Genomic DNA, 11,596 nt, shown 5'->3' on the forward strand with positions numbered 1-11,596 from the left:
TTTGACACATATTTTGTGATCATAAAAACTCCTTTAAGCTTCAGAGATAATCTTGACCTCATCAAGTTCAGGCTTCCCTAAGCTCAACAACTATCTTTCCTTTCTTAAAAAAATTTAAATTTTTTTTTAAAAATTTAAAAAAATATTAAAAAAATGAAAAAGAAATTGTTTGAGGCAAGAGAAAGAGGATTAATTATAGAGGTTATTAGAGGTTTCTGTGTTTGCTTCTTATGCTTATTCTTGACTTATTCCCCATTGCTCCTCTGATTCCTCTGGTTTGTAGTTACTTATCCCATATATTATCCTTTACCTTGTCCTTGGCCTCATTACAACCCTAAAAAGACCTTTTGATCCTTATGTGCTTGTGTATTGGGTGTTGATTTTAGAGGCTTGCCAAGTCTATCTGTTGCTTGTTTTTCATGAGTGCTTTGAGAGTATACAGTAGCCTAAACACTTGAGAGATACAGTGATACAGTGCATATCTTGTGAGGTTTTGTTGCTTTCGATTCACCTCTTGAACTGGTTGATTTTATTGCCATGTTTTGAAATACTTGGATGATGTTCATAGGTATCTTGTTTCTTTGACTCCTTATGTGTTGGATGTTTTCTATTCCTTTCTTTTTCCAGAATTCATTGAGGAGTATGTAATTCTATTTGTTTGTGTGTTGTTTTTGTTTCTATTTTCTCCTTTGTGTCACTCTCTTTATTGTTTTGGATTTGTCTATTGCTCTACTTCATGATTTTGCCTAGGAGTGCAAAAGGCTAAGTGTGGGGGAATTTGTTGCGTCATTATTTTCCCCTTATTTATTTATCTTTTTGTACTTATTGTAATTATTGATTTGGGCTCAATTTCTTATTAAGTGCACAGTTTTACTGTTTGGGCTTCATTGGACCAGTAATTCGAATTTTAATTAATTCCAATTCACTTGGTCTAATTTTTGTCTACTAATTATTTTCAGGTTAATTGTGAAGCATTTTTGGGCTTGGATATTATGTTTGGACTTCGAGAGATAAAGTACCAAGTCAGCGCCATGTTAGCACCACATCGCTACATCAGTAACTTATTTACATTTTTGTTAACCTCATTTTTGTAATTTCAGGCCAGACACATGGGAAGGGGGCCCATTTATGTTTCTAGGGTTTTAGGGACCTAGGGTAGGCTGACCATGCAGCCACCACCCTTCAGATTGATGTGACCACGTTTTTAGTTTGCTTATTCTTCTTCTTTTAGGTTTTTCTGTTCTTCTTCTTATTCCTTTACGTTTTGTTGCTTTGTTTTACTAGAACTTGCATTTGGATACTGAAGTTAATACAAATTCGTATTTTTCCTTCTCTTCTTATCTCTTGTTGTTTCTGCATTTTCATTTTAATGGAAGGCTAAAACCTTTGGGGTTGGCTCCTTGTTGCAGATTGTAATCTCTGTTTGAGGTTCTGTTCATATTGTGCATCTCTATTCTGCTTAGTTCTTCTTCATTAAATTTTTGTATTAATGCGTTCATGCTTAATGGGTTGCCTTTAATGCCACAATTTGCTTAATCCTGTGGGGAGGTTTAATGTTGTATATGTTTGCTTAATTCGTGTAAGGAAGTCTTGAGTTAATCTTTGCTTAGTTGGTTAACTTGGATGGAACAATGATTAAGTTGATAGACAAATCTCTTGTGAACCAGGGATAAGAGAGTTACAATCTTAACAAGGAGTCCATCTGATGGAACCAACTTCTCCATGAGGGCTAATGGTTGATTCCTTCTCTTCTCCAAGGTTGAGATGACTTGAAGGGTGATCTCATCAAGGGTATGGAAGTGGTGGAGATGGTGTTTAGGTAGGTGAAGGTTGATGCACAAAATGGAGGAGAGGAGGGGAAGGTGTTTGGTGGTGTAGCTCCTTTAAGCTAGCTCACTTCACTTAGGATGATGAAGGCCAGCCAAGGAAGACCCAAGCTCATACAAGGAAGAGAGGAGAGGATAGGGGGCCATGGAGTTCCTAGGGGACTAAGGAAGGGATAAAGAAGCACAAAGCTCACTCAATATCATTAATTTCCAAAGTGGCTACAAGGTGGATGACCTAGAGTACTTATAGAGAGAGGAAAGGCATCTAGGGTTTCTTGGGAGCATTTGGCCGAAATTTTGAGGTCCAAATACACCCTAAATGAACCCTAAATGCATCCCAAATGAAATGGCTCCCATCTCTCTAAAAGACTAAAGTACCCTTAGGTCTAGAAAAAGAAAGAAATGGACTTTGACCTTATAAAATATGGTTTAAGTCCTAAAATAAATCCAAAGAATAATTTTGCCCCATAATACAAAGGCTAAATAGAAATATAAAATAAAATCCTAATATCTAATGTACCCCAAAATACAAGGGCAAAATAGGAAAAGAAAACAACAAACTAAGGAGAGGGCTTAAAATCCACACACATGATGATCATGGCTTTTGGTGTGGTGTGTTCTTCATCTTCCTTTACTCTCCTAGCCATGGACCTTGTAATAGGCCCTACATGATGCTTCAAGGATGGTCCTCCATCATTTCTTACTTCTTGAGAAGGATTTGACCTCAAATCTTTAAGCTTATCTATGCCATTGATCCCTTCAAATGATATGAAACCACAATTTAGGGAAATAAACTACTAAAACTTTCCTACTCAATCCTTAAGTACATGATTTATTAGATGAGTGAGAGTGCTAGGGGTATTGGGGAGGCCCAAAAAGGCATCACCAACCATGCATATAAGCAAATTTTGAAAAATTGAATGGCCCCATACAAGATATCTATCAAATCATCTAGCTTAGGGATTGGGTGCCTATATTTTATTTATTGATGGCTTTCTAAAATCGGTGCACATCCTCCATTTCCATCTTTCTTTGGCACCAAAAGAATGAGGATGGCACAAAGGTTAAGGTTCTCTTGAACCTAGCCCTTCCTTCTCTCCGAAGGAAAAACTCTTTTCTTTTCTTTTCTTTTCTTTTTATTTTTATTTTTGCTTTTCTCCTCTTCGTCTTTCTTGGCTTTCAATTTGAGTTGGTCCTCATTCACTTGAGAGGGTGATAGAGGAAACTACACAAATTTCTTACCCAAGTGTTAGAAACTTATTTTATTTGTGAGGCCATCATGGATTGTTTTCTTGTCAAATTGCCATGGCCTCCCAAGCAAGACATGACTAGCCTCCAATGGCACTATGTCACACAAAACTTCTTCTTTATATTTGCCAATGGAGATTGGTGTGCTTTCTTTTTGGAAAACTACAATACCTCTTTCCTCATTGATCCATTGCATTTTATAAGGTTTAGGATGAGGTTTTGTAGTTAAGGCTAGCTTATCAAACAATCTAGTACTACAGCAATTGGAAGTAGACGCACTATCTACAATGAGAGAACAAGTGTTTTCTAGAACCTTGCATCTTATGTGAAATAAGTTCTCCCTTTGAGATTGGTCAATTTCACTAGATTGATTGCTAAGGAGCCTTCTAACCAATAATAAGTCTCCTTCACAAGGTAAGATTTCTTCCTCGGAATCTATGGCTTCATCTTCACTACTAGAGGAAGATGAAGTAGCTTCATCAAGGCTACTATAGTGATGTTGGGCTTTTAAAACCATGGTTTTCTTTGTAGGACATTGAGAAGCAATATGTCCTCTTCTGAGACACTTGAAGCACTTAATTTCACTTGACTTAAATTCTTTGGAAGGTGCTTTGAGAGATGATTTTTCTTTTTCTTTTTCTTTTTCTTCCTTAGAATAAGGTTGTGAAGAGTGGTCCTCCTTCTTAAAACTCTTGGAATAAGAGGAAGTGGAGTCTTTTCTAAACAAATTTCTTTTGAGTTGATGCTCCACTCTTGAACAAAGTTGAACAAGTTCATTTAAATCTCTATAAGGCAAAAGTTTGACTTTGTCTCTTATTTTAAGATTAATACCACTTTGAAATCTAGAAATGGTAGTCCTCTCTTCTTCCCTTATTCCAGCCCTCATCATAAGTCACTTCATTTGTTGCCTATATTCCTCCACACTTGATGACCCTTGTTTTCAACCTTTGAAGCTTATCCATAAGCTCACGGTCATAGTATAGGGGAATATGCCTCATTCTTAAGGCACTAAGGAGTTCATTCCAATATTGTATTGGGGGCTCATGATGCAATCTTCTTTCTTTTTCCAAGGAGGTCCACCAATACATAGCATGCCCTTGGAAGTTAAGGGTTGCCAAAGAAACCTTTTTCTCTTCACTTATTCCATGGCAAGAAAAAAGTTGTTCAACTTTCATTTCCCAATCTAGATATGTTTCAACATTGTCTTTACCATGAAATGAGGGAAGAGTAATATTGGGTTCCTTATTGGAAGACTCCTTTGGTCTTTGTGATCTTGGTGGCCTTTGATAGTAATCATCATTGTGATGACTACTATAATGGCTATCACTTGGGGGGTTTATAGGGTGTTGACTACCGTCACTTTCACTTCTAGGGGTTCTCACCCCATTGCCTCTTTGAGGCCTAGTTGGGGGAACCTTTGGGTTGGATCCCCCAACTCCCCCCCCATGACTAGATTTGCTAGCATCTATTTTATTTCTTTATTATTTTTCTCATTTTCTCTCTCTTTTCTCTTATATTTTTCCTCTCATTTTTAATTTTCTTTTTCTTTTCTTTTTATGTATTCCCTAATTTCTCTAAGTTCATCCCTAAGACTATGTTTACTATTGTGGGTATTTTAACCACATACACTTGAATGATCACTCATCTTTGATCAAGAAAGGTTTTCACAAAGAGGTTCTTGAAAATATTTTCACAAAGAGTGAGTGATAAAATGTTTTCACAAAATATTTTGAGTGCAAGAGTAGTGATAGGAGGCCTAAGTGCACAAAGTGAACTATCAAGGGAGGTGGACTACAAAGAGTCTCTTAAAAACCAAGCCTTTTCAAGTAGAAATCACTAAGCCCCTTTTCACTTTTCTCACAAAAACAATTTTAGCACAGCAAGAGTGAGTGTGTGTTCGGACCCTTAGTAGGCAACTTTGGAAGCCTCTAAACGAAAATACAACAACGTAAGGAATTATACTAACAACTAAGAGAATTAAAGGAAAGCAATAAAGCATATACTAGTCGGAAGTCTTAGGGTGGAAGCTTGAAGTGACCTTGGGGGTTTTCAAGACACTTCTACAAGTACTAAACGAAACTAGTCCTAAAACTAATTAATTTAAGAGGCCAATTACAACCCAATTGAATGAATAAGAACCAAGATACAAGTGGTCCACTCAAAAAACAACACAAATAGGCTCAAAAACAAGAGTAAAGAAATAAGCAAGAAAATTCTTCAAACTCCAATTTGGTGCTCCCTTCACAATGAACAAACTTGGTTAGCTTCCTTCCAATGTTTTTGGCACTATGTTTGTAAGGAATCCCTCCCAAATCTCTTTGAAATTACTCCTCCAACTCAATTTTCCCCAAAATTGCTTGGAAATGTGGAAGTAGGCTTCATCTACACTAAGTGAAACAAACCACCAAGAGCATGAAAGGAGGCCAAAGAAATAAAAACTAAAAATGCTCAATTAGGAAGGCTAAACTCAAGAGGAATATTGATGAGACAAAACACAAGGAGTTTCAAGAAAGACAAGAAAAAAAATTAAGGCACATTTAAGAAGACAAGCACTTAGAGGGAAATCCTAGAAGGGTTCTAGAATAGAATTAAGTGTTTAATGTTCCTTGTCCTTAAAATTAATGTGGGGTCTATTCCTTAATGTCCAGCCACGGTTTTGGTCATAAAATGGGTCCAAATATGGGTCCAAAAATTGTCCAAGTTCACTCCAAGTGTGCAAGGGTAAAAATGGTAATTGTCCACAAGTCTAGCAACAAATTCCCTTGAATTTTTTTTCTTTTTCTCTTGTATTTTCATGCTAGATTTTGGCAGCCCCATGGTCAGTTTTTTTTTTAATTTTAATCTTGTTATGTTGCTTGGTTTTTACACTTGTGGGTGAATTAAAAGTAGCACAAAAAAGTAGGAGACAAAAAGGACAAGTGGCATGCAAAAAAACAACTTTTGTAAGGTGGAATGTGTCTTGTACTATGTACTAATTTGGTGCAGATTTTTTAGCAAGCACACACACATTCTTGGCAGATTTTTCAGCACAAAAAACACTACTTGGTTGTCATACAAAGGACAAGAGATGATCATGTAATGATGAGCATGTAGGAGTGGCTAACCATGCGTGTATAGGAGACAAATCCACATGGAATTCAACAAACTTTTGGAACATGTCATGAACTAAATAACATGCATGAATGAACTCTAAGGAACATGAAAAATTTTGGCCAGCCACCTAGAAGGAAAAACATGCATCAATCATTTCCATGTTACATGCATCAAGTGAAGGTATTATGCATATACTTCGTATTTGGGTGAACAGGTGAGGGGAAACACAAACTTTAGACAAAACTTGAACTAACAAGGATTAAAAGGGATTCATAAAGTGTTCATCATGTTCTTGAAAGAAAATTTCTAGCAAAGATGAAAATGAAGAAAAGCACACAAGAACCTATTTTAAAGGAAACCTAGAGCACAACAAGGAAGGCTCATGAACCCACAATGAACCACTCAACAAGAAGATAACATTTTAAACAATATTTGAGAGGTTAACATCAAGACATATTACAAGACATAGACATGACAAGAAACATTTAGAAGACACAAAAGAGAAAAGACAAGTTACCCTTGAAGACAACCATGGCTTTTGATACCACATGATGGAACCAACTTCTCCATGAGGGCTAATGTTTGATTCTTTATCTTCTCCAAGGTTGAGATGACATGAAGGGTGATCTCTTCAAGGGTATGGAAGTGGTGGAAATGGTGTTTAGGTAGGTGAAGGTTGACGCACAAAATGGAGGAGAGAAGGGGAAGGTGTTTGGTGGTGTAGCTCCTTTAGGCTAGCTCACTTCACTTAGAATGATGAAGGCCAACCAAGGAAGACCCAAGCTCACTCAAGGAATAAAGGAGAGGATAGGGGGCCATGGAGTTCCTAGGAGACTAAGGAAGGGATAAAGAGGCACAAGGCTCACTCAATATCATTAATTTCCAAAGTGGCTACAAAGTGGATGACCTAGAGTACTTATAGATAGAGGAAAGGCATCTAGGGTTTCTTGGGAGCATTTGGCCAAACTTTTGAGCTCCAAATACACCCTAAATGAACCTTAAATGCATCCCAAATGAAATGGCTCCCATCTCTCTAAAAGACTAAAGTACCCTTAGGTCTAGAAAAAGAAAGAAATGGACTTTGACCTTATAAAATAAGGTTTAAGTCCTAAAATAAATATTAAGACTAATTTTGCCCCATAATACAAAGGATAAATAGAAATATAAAATAAAATCCTAATATCTAATGTACCCCAAAATACAAGGGCAAAATAGGAAAAGAAAATAACAAACTAAGGAGAGGGCTCAAAATCCACACACATGATGATCATGGCTTTTGGTGTGGTGTGTTCTTCATCTTCCTTTACTCTCCTAACCATGGACCTTGTAATAGGCCCTATATGATGCTTCAAGGATGGTCCTCCATCACCATCTCACTTTACATTATTATTTCGTTTACAAACTTTGCTCAAATCTGTCCAAACCCCCCTACTATGTGTTTGAACCTTTGACAGTGACAAATGGTCCTTGGGAGATGACCTAGGAAAGCTTCCTAGTACTGCATTTAATTTTTTTATTTAACCGGATACAGCTTCGATCACTCTCTTCTGCTTGTATTTTCATGGTGTTGTTGCCTTCTCGTTTTCTTCTATTTTCTTCTTCTATTTCTTCCTCCATGGAAGGGTGATTGTATTACTCTCAAACTCAGTTAATGCACCATTTGAGTTCTATTCATTTTAATGTATCTTTGTGTTCTAATTCGTTAACCTATTAAGGTTGTCTCCATGCGTAATGGTTTCTTGTTCAACTAGACTGAATGGTTGTGCTCATGGTTTGCTTAATCCCGTGAATAGAGATACAAATGTATGTTAATGCTTCATTTGTATGCGTTCAACAATGGTAATAGTACTTAGTGATTACTAGAAACTAAACCAAGATTTAGATCAGTAAAAGATAAATTTGCAAGCCAATGATAATGGTGCTACAACTTAGTTGGAGAGTCATTATTTACGTGTATTAATTTACTATTTTATTGCTTACTGTTTCATTTTATTAATCTGAACCCCCCCTTCGTGTGTTTTTTTATATTGCAAGAACCTCTGACTGGCTTGTTGCTACTTGAGAGACAACCTAGGAGTCACTCCCTAGTACTACAAGAACTATATTTCATTTGATCGGGTACGACACCGATCAAATTTGGTGTCGTTGCCGTGGAACAACGCTCTAGCCAAGGGTTCATAATGCAATGTGTATTTTATTGTATCATGTGTTGCATTGTATGTTGTTGTGTTATATTGTATTGTATTGTATGTTTGTGTATGTTAGTGCATCTCTGATTTTAGTGTGCATGCTATCTGTGTGTGTTCATTGTGTTGTTTAGTATAGTATGTTAGTAGTGTGGTGAGTGAGTTATTAGTGTGTAATAATGTGTGTTAGTGGTAGTGTATGTTAGAGTAACTCTATTTTCATGCATGCATGCTTTGTTTTCTGGCTCTACTACTCCTCTGTTTGAGTTGCAAAAATGTTACATTTCATGTGCTAGTGAATAGTGCCAGTTTTGTGTAGCTCTCCGCCTGTCTTAGTTTACATGGTTGCACTGTGAATTTTTTCATAAAAATTGGTATGCACACTTCTTTCAACATGTAATGAGTTTTGGATAAGTCACATTTGGTTATCTTGTTGTTTGGAGTGAGTTTCATTAGTGTAGTGAATAGTAAATTTGTAAAAATTTCAAACGACCATAACTTTTGCTCTGGTTATCAGAATTGGACATATTTTATATGATTTTAGGGTAGAAAAATGAGATCTATTGAACCCTACTAGCTTCATCAGTAGGCCTTTCTTAGATTTTCAAAAAAAAGGTCATTTACTATTTTTTTTTCTTCTATTTTTGAAGTTTTATTTCCCTATTTTTCCAAACTTTTCATAGGTAGTTCATATAGTTAGACTTTTAATTTTGCTCTAAAAATTTTTGTGGTAGTTTTCAATGATTTTAGGATGATATTGGTGCATTAGTTTTGATGTTTTCTAAGTTTACACGAAAATTGCCATTTTGCCCCTACTATTCATGTATCCTGTTGCATGTAGTTGCATGTGATTGCATGTAGTGCATGACTAGGAACAATCCAGGGTTTTTGCATCCATTTGATCCTGATATTGATAGGACATTCCATAGGTTATTTAGAGAGCATATAATTCCATATTTAGATAGTGATAGTCATAGCAATAATCATAGTGATAATCATAGTGTAAGTATTGCATCTAAAGTTGATTCAGTTCAAACTGAAAACATGGGTGAACAACCTAGCAATGGACGCTGTGAGAGGACACTTAGGGAGATGCCTGTACCTATTTTACATATGAGAGTTTGTGCATTCAATATCCTAAGGAGGATGTTCCTTTTATGCTTAAAACTGGACTAATCCATTTGTTGCCCATGTTTCATGGTCGTGCAGGTGAGGATCCACATAAGCATGTCAAGGAGTTTCACATAGTTTATTCCACCAAGAGACCACAAAATATTCCAGAAGATCACATTTACCTGAAGGCATTTCCTTTCTCTTTAGAGGATCTTGCCAAAGACTGGTTATATTATCTGGCTCCTGGATGCATAACAAGTTGGGATGACTTGAAGAGAGTGTTCCTCAAAAAAAATTTCCTTGCATCCAGGACCATTGTAATTAGGAAGGACATATATGGAATTAGGAAACTCATGGGAGAGAGCTTATACGAGTACTTGGAGAGATTCAAGAGGTTGTGAGCTAGTTGTCCTCACCATCAGATTTCTGAGCACAGTATTTCTATGAGGGGCTGAACATAATGGATAGAAACATGATTAACGCGACCAGTGGAGGAGCCTTAGGAGACATGACACCTCCCTCTACTAGAGGTCTAGTTGAGAAAATGGCATCCAACTCGCATCAATTAAACATAAGGAGTGATGTTATAGTTGTGAGAGGTGTCCATGATGTGGGAGCCTCAGATTCAACAAAACACAAGAAGTTGGAGAGTAAGATTGATGCTCTCACCACCTTGGTTTCACAGCTTGCTGTGAATCAAAAAATATGTTGCACCAGTAAAAGTATGTGGCATCTACACTTCAATTAATCATCCCACAAATAGTTGTCCATCCTTGCAAGAGTCTTCTGTAGGTCCTGATGCCCCCCAAGCATATGCTGCAAATATATACAATAACAAACCTTTAGACCAGTAATGGTAGAGTTATGATCTGTCCAACAATAGGTATAATCCGGGTTGGAGGAATCACCCTAATCTCAGATGGTCGAATCCTTAACAGCAGCACAAACAACAACATCCATCCCCTCCCTTCCAAAATAGTGCTGGTCCCAGCAGATATGTGCCTCCCCTTATCCAATAGCTGCATCAAAGACAACATGATGTTCTTGCACCTCCACCAACTCAACCTTCTACCTCCAAACCTTTATTGGAGGAGTTGGTGAGGCAAATGACCATTCAAAACATGCAGTTTCTGTTGAGATTCATGGATGATGAATCAAACTTGGCTCTGAAGTTCTGAGAGTTTTGATGATAACAAAGGACACAAGCTAATCAAGAAAGGAAGACATCAAGATCATGAAAGAATATAATATGTAATAGGAGTAGTTTATATGTTCTTATATGTTGAGTTGCCTTGTTGAGTTTATTTTGCATGTGTATGCTTTGTGCATGAGTTAATCTTAATCTAAATAGACTAAGAGTGAGTATGATGATGATTCAAATAACTTGGAAATTTTTCTAAAGTGTGAAATTGAATTTTTGAAAACCAACTCAAAATAATCGATTATTACTAACTATAATCTATTATTCCAGCAAGAGGTTCAGAGAACCTTGTTGTAATAATCGATTATCTGTGAAATAGTTGATTATTCCAGTAAATACTCTCTGGAATAATCGATTATCCTGCAAAATAATCGATTATTCTATTCTTAAGTGATTTCCAGAATTCACGAAGAATAAATAATCGATTATCCTTAAAAATAATCGATTATCTGGCTCTAGAAAACTTTATAAATACTTCTCACACTTTGAAACAAAAAGAAAGAGGAACAGAAAATAAAAGAGAGTATTCTGCTGATTTTGTGAAGTCTTTGTGATCTTCTTGGAGTGTTTTCTTTGTGAAACCAAGAAGAAAAATTTTTGTGAAATGCTTTGAGAGAGATCATCATCATCACTACATTCTTAGAAGAGAAGGATTGAGATTTGTCAAGAATTCACATTCTGATTTGTTTAGCTTCTAGGTGAATTCGTTCCTTTAATTCTTTGTGTAATGTGTAAAGAAATCTTGAGTAGGTGTCTTAAGTGGTAGGGAATTCTTGTAGTGGGTTTCTACAAGAAGTGTTTTCTTGGGTGCAAGAAAGTGTCTATCTTAAGTGTTGAAGTGTGTGCATGTGTGGTATGCTTGTAAAACTTATTCATTGAGATAGTGGAACAAATCTTGATCAGGTTATGATTGAGGACTGGATGTAGGT

This window comes from Cajanus cajan, chromosome 2 (assembly GCF_000230855.2).
Source record: "Cajanus cajan strain Asha chromosome 2, NIPB_CcT2T_4, whole genome shotgun sequence".
NCBI classification, from domain to species: domain Eukaryota; kingdom Viridiplantae; phylum Streptophyta; class Magnoliopsida; order Fabales; family Fabaceae; genus Cajanus; species Cajanus cajan.